Source organism: Heliangelus exortis, chromosome Z (assembly GCF_036169615.1).
Source record: "Heliangelus exortis chromosome Z, bHelExo1.hap1, whole genome shotgun sequence".
Taxonomy (NCBI): Eukaryota; Metazoa; Chordata; class Aves; order Apodiformes; family Trochilidae; genus Heliangelus; species Heliangelus exortis.
Window position 1 is genome coordinate 15,191,992 of NC_092454.1, and position 7,592 is coordinate 15,199,583.

Sequence of the window (7,592 nt, forward strand, 5' to 3'; positions counted from 1 at the left end):
CCTGAACTCACCATATTTCCATGACTGCAATTATAACATAGTTTTCCATCTGAATGATGGCGTCCAGCTCCTCCTGTTTGTCGCCCACGCTATGTGCACTGGGGTAGGTGAACTGCAGTTGGGCTATTGATCCCAACACCTCTTTTCTGGGACAACCCCTAATTCCTATGTGACTGTCCCCAGGTGCTTACAGGGTTCTTAACATTCCAGTAACCCTTGTATCTTTGCTGCCACAGGGCTCTCCATCCTCTACCTCTACTGAGTTGTCAGACCAAAGGACCTCACTTACGGCACCATCCCTCAAACATTGTCATGCCACCCACGGGCTCATCTCTAGTGAGGGCCTGGTTTTATTCCTTTGCTTAAAGCTCTTTCAGTGAGCTCTTCTAACTCCTGGGTAAAGGTCCTTCTCCTGCTTTGGCACAGGCATACCTCTTCTGTCTCCATCAGGCCTTGTGTCACGTAGATTGACCCATCATAAAAGAACCCAAAATTCTGCTAGTGACACCAAGCTCAGAGACAGATTTTGGTCTCTCAGTATAAGACAGACAGACATTGAAGGATTGGACTGCAAAAATGTTTAAAAGGATTAACAATGTGGTGTCTGGGTACAGGCTGCAGGATGTGAGCTTGTTCCCGGTGGAGAAAAGAACTCTCAAGGGCAGATAACTGCTGCCTTCACCCTTAGTAGTAGGCTTTAGTGAATATTAAGCTAAACTTCTTTCAGAGGTACAATTGGGCAGAAACTGGAAATTCTGACTAGACATTAGGAAAAAAACAGACCTTTTTCAATAAGGGTGGTTAAGCACTGAACTGGTGCCCAGGAAACATCAATCTCCAGCTTTCCCAGTTTGCAGAACTCTTCTGGGACAATGCCCTGACCAGCTCAATCCAATTTCATCAGGACGAGAGGGCCATGTAATTTACATGGTTCCTTCAACCTGATTTCCCCCTTAATTCTGTGGTTCCATATGTTAGGGACATGCTCTTCTAAGTTCTTCTGTACAGACTAGCTGCTCACTAGCCACGCTTTCAGAACAAGCCCTGATTTGACTTCACTTCAGCAACCCCTGCAAGCAAGAATTGTGCTAACCTGGATTTATGCAGCTGGACTTCAAAATTCTGATTGGCTGCAATTTCAGGAGTTGCTGTCTTCTGAAGGTTTCAAAATTGCTGCTTACCTCAAATTCATATAACACTTCACATGAGATCAAAGTTTTTCAGCATTATTGTATCTGGATGGGAACTCTGAAGAAACAAAATAGTTTTCAGCATTACTCTTTGCAGAGCTGAATTCCTAAGGCTTTCTACAGACCAAGTAACCGGTAAGATTACTATTAAAATGCAACAGAATTTGACTCATAGCAGTCCTGCAGTGATCTCCCTTGGGAACACTATTTCTGCTGCCACCTAAGGTCATCCACACTTTAGAAGACACCGGGAACCTTTGCAGAGCAGAAGGAAAACTCTCTATTTGTCAGTATTTCATCAGCAAAACCATCAGTGGGTGTATAACCTTGAAGAAAACTTTTAAAACACTATCAAGTGAATTGCAAATTCAATTTGATCAGTGGATACCTCAGGACGTCTGTCAGCTTTCAACAGGGATGTGTTAATTGCCTGAATTAAGAACCAGATCCAAGAAGGGAATTCTGTGCCTGTCTCAGGGTCCAGCGCTTCTCCCCCCAGTTCAGTGGCTCAGTGTACTCCTACATTCAAATGAGAAATGAAAACGGATATTCAGATGGGCCCTTCTTGCCTTCTTTCTGATCTTTGGGCCGTTGCTGCAGATACTTCACTTGTTTTCTACTTCAGCTCCACCTTGTGTTTATGATCTTCAGCCACCTTTTAGGGGAATAGTTACACTGTAACCTCCTTAGGTGCAAAGGAGGTTTATCACTTGAGTCTCAGTTTTGGCAGTTTTAGCTTGGTTTTGTTAGCTGTGTAAGGTTCACCAGTGTAAGGCTGGCTTCTCTCTAGAGCTGCCTGAGGGCACAAATAAATACTTTTCAAGTCTTTGTAGCTTTAGAAATCAAATATTCATAAAAATCAGACCCTTTGCCCTTCTGACAATTTTGAAAAACACATCAAGTTGCTTCAAGAGGTCATGAGCCCTGCATTTATTAGTTTTGTAAATGTTAAATCTGGGCACATGGATAGTGTTCAGTTTTATGAATCCACATTGCTCATATTTCTTGCTAAATAATCTGACATTGTGCAATTTCTAAAAGTTGTGGTAACAACATTTTGGCAGTTTTTCTTTCTTTCTTGGTCTTATTTCAACTTTCACGGCTGTCCTTCAGTTGGAAGACTATCGAGATATTTAAAGACTCTGTAATTTAAATCCTAAAGACTGAATTTACACAAAACACTAAAAATGTCTAAACAGATTAAAGAAAATTTTTGATTAATTCGTACTGTGCTTTTTACTACCCTTCAAATTTCTCAAAGCACAGAGTTCTTTATTTTCTTCTACTTCCTCGGAGGATGTAGGAAGGTTTTTTCCATAGGAAAGAGCTTTCCATAGGAATTCAAATAATGCTGGCAATTTTGACTTGTAGGTAAGAAGCTGGAAAACTATAGACATGCCCAGCCCACGATGATGCATGGAGAACATGGAGCCAGAAGGCCAAGCTTAGAAGGAATGAGAAATGTTACAGTGAACCCTTGGGAAATATGTCTGTGTCACTTTGAATTGTCCAGCAGATAAAAAAAGAACCACTCCTCACAGGTATTCTGTCCTGTACCACCTGGATCCCCTGGAACCATCATTGTCACCATTGTTGCCTTCAGTTTTAGGAGCCCATGCGGCTACGAGAGAATGTGTGTCCTAAGAAGTACAGGGCGGGTGTTAGAAATAGGGAGACGTTTGGGCTAACAGAAGGATTAAATTCCAAATGGTAAGTGGCACCTACTTGTAAGTGACAAGGACACAGAAGTCCCTAACTGAATTCACCATAGACATTTGGGATAACAACTATTAGAAAATAAGAATTACACAGGTTCTTTCCAATAAATGACTGTTACTGTTTTTGACCTCTAGGGAAAGAATCTAATTGCAGTGGGGTAATATTCGAAGTCAGAATTCCTGTTTTTTCTCTGCATTTCTCTGGGGTGCTATCTGACAAAAGTTAGCAGCAAAGTGTATGAAAAAAATGAGGCTTGCTTAGACTGCAGTAACAACCAAGTGATACTGCAAGTATTTCCTCCATTGTGCCATTTTGTGGCCATGCTGGAAACCAAGCAACCAAAGCAAATAACTTTCTTAAAGTTGCAGGAGAAAACAAGAGTCTTAGGCTGCCAATTTTTCCCATGACACAGAAACAGCGTGTTCAAATAGGTTCAGAAAAGGAACTAAACCATCTTCCTCACTGTACTGCCACTGAATGTGATGGAAATGGGTCCTGGTTCACAGGATACAGTACTGGAAACAGGCACCTACTAAAGGTGATTCATGTTACTGCCTTAGGAATGCACCTCTGAAGAAGAATTGTGCTCGAGAAGTAGCTATTAATTTCCAGCATTATAAAGGTGACCCTGCACTAGCTCCAGTGTGTGCTGTATAGCTCTAGTGTCCTGTCAGTTTACATGATCCTAGTGTAGTATATGTGGGTGTTTGTGAATTCGTGTTGAATAATTATGTGAACAATTATAAAGTGTTTACTAACCCAACTTTTATAAAGTATTTTGCTAACCCCATTTTGAGAGGTCTAATAATGTATCTGCCTTCAACCTTGTGAAAGATGCAAATATAACTGTCCTTTGTGTAACTACAAGGCTTAGGGGAACAAGAAAGAAGACATCCACAGTTTCCGTACCTTGAAAACGCTACAATGTATATTCCCTTGTGCTAATCTAAGCTGATTTTGGTGCTCACCACATAGCATTGCAACTTAAGGTGGTTTTACTGCTGACTGCAGAGTGTTGCAGAGGAAAGAGCGAAGGAGCGCATGTGCGGAATCGAAGGGTAACAAGAGGGCAAACTGAGGAAGACGACTGACTCCATCCAAAGACCACCAGAGGGGGGTCAAAAAGACCCTCAGAGATAAAGTGGGCATGCGCCTTTGTAGGCCTGCCTCTTCCAAGAACTAATAAACATAATCCAGCCTATTCCTAGAACAGTCGTGAATATGCATTAGAATCGTTATGAATATGTATTAAGGTATTTAATATAAACTAAAAGATTAAACTTTACGGTGTGTGTGTGAGTGGAGTTGAGACTCCCCACGCACCCAGCACTGTTTTGCTTATTGCAATTTTATTAATTAAATTAAACCGTTAACGGAAGAATATTGAGTCTCAGTCATTTTTAATAATTTTTGGGGGCTCGTCCGGGATCCCTTTCAGTGTTTGCACTGAGATCCGGATTGGGGAGGCACCCCACTGATCTTCGGTGGCTCCTTTTCGGGCCCCCAGCTTCCCTGATGGGATCCTGAATCTGAAATTGCAAAAAGCAAAAATTTAAATTTTTTTGTGATGAGCTCTTTTGTGGACTGCAGTGTGTTTTGCCCGTAATTTTGCACACAAAGATCCAAACGAAGACGATGGGGTCGTAAGTATTTAAGGTGTATTCTGTTCGGTTGGGTGGGATTTGGTTGCTTGTGCGTGTAAGAGTGTGACTGAGACGGAAACTGGTTCCGGAGCGATTGTGGAGAGCTTCTAACTGCGGTTTCAATCTCCCGTGAGGGACTTGGCTGGTGAAGGACCGAAGCGATTCCTGTGGGATTTGTGGGTGGGTGTTAAGCCACCTGCAAGACACTCTTACTGAAGCAGCCAAGGGCGAGAGGATTGCCACTAGTAAAATCCTCACATTATGAGACAGGAGAATACTAAGAGATTATATCAGACTAACATTGAGAAGTTACCAGGTATTCCTCCGGAGAGTCCTTTAGGTCTTATGATTAAATATTGGGATAGTAAGGTAAAAAAGAAAAGGAAAAACTAAAATGAAATTAGTGCGATATTGCATGACAATTTGGCCAAAACCATTTTCACAGGGAGAAAGTGACTATGCATACTTATGGATCCAGAATTCTACTTTACCTACAGTGCCCCTCCTCACATTAAAACCTAGGGAGGAGGAGAATGAAAAGAAAAGCAAAGATAAAGAAAAATGAGAACTTTTCAGACCGTCTGCCTCCTCCACATTTGCATAATCTGCTGTCAGTTGCTCCTCCGGCACCGGCAATCGCTCCGTCACCTTCTCTGTCGATGAAAGGTGAGCAGCCGATTGAGAGAGGCAGCACGAGACTGTTTTAACGTACCCCTTAAGGCTGTCAGGGGCTTTATTTTCTGGGGACTACAACATCAAATGAGCCCTTGATAAAGTTACTAATAGGTCCCCATAGGGAGGAATTTTTATTTTTAGTAGATACAGGGGCTGAAAAATCAATGTTTCAAAAACTTCCAAAAGGGGTAGAAAAAGGGAGAAATCATATGACAGTAATTGGCACGAATGGGGAGCCTCTTAAAGTACCTATTTTAGGAGACGTAGAAATAGAATCAGAGAAAGGAATTTGTCTGAATTATTTGCTTGTGCTCCCCAAAGCAGAATATGATTTATTAGGAAGGGATTTGATTCTTAAACTAAATTTAAATATCCATAGTCAAGGGAACAAATTACAAATCAAATTATACACCTTGATGCAAGCAGATGAAGAAATTATTAATCCATCAGTATGGTATAAGGAGGGTAAAATGTTCCTCAGAGCTGAGCAGTGGCCTTGGCTCTACACACCAGTCTCTGGCTCTAACTATAAACATCAAGTATTATCAGTCCTAGAAGCAGACACTGTCTGAGAATCTTGCTGTTAATTTTAGCAAGTGCAACTACTTACAAGAGACTTAGCTGAAAACAAAAGTACAAGACAGAAAATTACCTTTAACCTGGCCCAAACCAGGACAGGGACAGAAGGAGTTAGACCCTGACTGTGTATCTGAAATTTGGAATTCTGGCCCTACGGCCCCCAAGAACAAAAAAACAAGGAAACTCAACAGGTCCTAGGATTATTAGGATATTGTAGACCATGGCTTGAGAGCTATGGTGAAAAGGTAAAATTCTTGTATGAAAAATTAACAAGTAACCAGCTTAAGTGGTTTGCTGAAGATGATCTAAAATGTGAAGAAATTAAAAGAGCATTGGTAGAGGCTCCTATATTAAGTTTACTAGATTAAAAACAAAACAAAACAAAACAAAACAAACCTTTTACCTTTTTGTGAACACTGCAAACCAGACAGCTTATGGTCCTTACTCAGGACTGGGCAGGAATCAAGAAGCCTGTAGGATATTTATCTAAATTACTTGATCCAGTACAGATAGTAGAATTTTAAAATATGGAACTATATTAATTGACTCTCCCAGCTTGGAATTGAGGATAACCTCTGCACAAAGCCCTGCACAATTTCTGTTTGGGGAACCATCAGAGAAATTACAGCATGATTGCTTACAAGTAATAGAAACCCAAATGAAAGTGAGATTCGATTTAAGTGATACTGAAATGGAGAAGGGAGAAAAATTATTTGTAGATGGATCCTCCCGCGTAATAGAGGGGAAGAGAAAATCCGGGAATGCAGTAATTAATAAAAATCTAGAACCCCGTTGGAAGCAGTAATTAAAACGGGAGTAGTTCTCCCCAACTGTACCATAATAAAAGAAAAATCTAGGAAATCAATGCAACACAGATCATTGTTTCATTCATTTTATCATGAATTGCAAACTGGAGTGAAATATAGAATTTCCACAGATGCTAAAAACCTTTTTGTAAATCTCGCTGAAAATATTGCCAAATCACTAAACGTTACTAATTGTTATGTATGTGGAGGTACCAATCAGGGGGAGAGATGGCCCTGGGAAGCTATGGAGAGTAACATAACTGACCCTGGAACCTGGAAACAACCTGGAAAGGGCAACAGGAAACAGCAATGGGTCTTACAAACCTCTATAATTGGAAGAAGTTGCTGGCTGGCATACCAGTAAGTAACCTTGAGTGTGAAGGAGAGATTACCTCTGGAATTAAATGACAAAAAGGTGGGATAAATGGGGAATGCCTCTTGAAATGGTACAGGCATTTACAAAGTGGACTGATGGAATCAGTATATCAAAGGGGTGGTCTAGTCCTTAGGGCCAGTATTGGATTTGTGGTCAATTTGCATATGCGTTCTTAAAAAAAATTGGTCACGGTCTTGTGTTTTAGGAAAAATCAGACCCAGTTTCTTCCTGTTACCTATAAGTAAGGGAGAACGGCTTGGGGTACAAGTATATGCAGAGGCCGAAGAACTAAGGAAGCAGCAATGAATCAAACGTGAATTACAGATAGGTAACTGGGAAAATGATGAATGGCCTCCTGAAAGAATAATTGCATATTATGGTCCGGCTACATGGGCTGAGGATGGTATGTATGGATATCAAACTCCAATCTATATGAAATAAAACAGGGGATGCTTTAAAAACAGAATACACAAATGAGAACCTTTTTATATCAGAATCGTTTAGCTTTAGATTATTTGTGTGTGTGTGTGTAATTCAATCTAACTAATTGCTGCTTGGAAACAGATGATGAAGGAAAAGTTGTACATGAACTGGTACAGGAAAT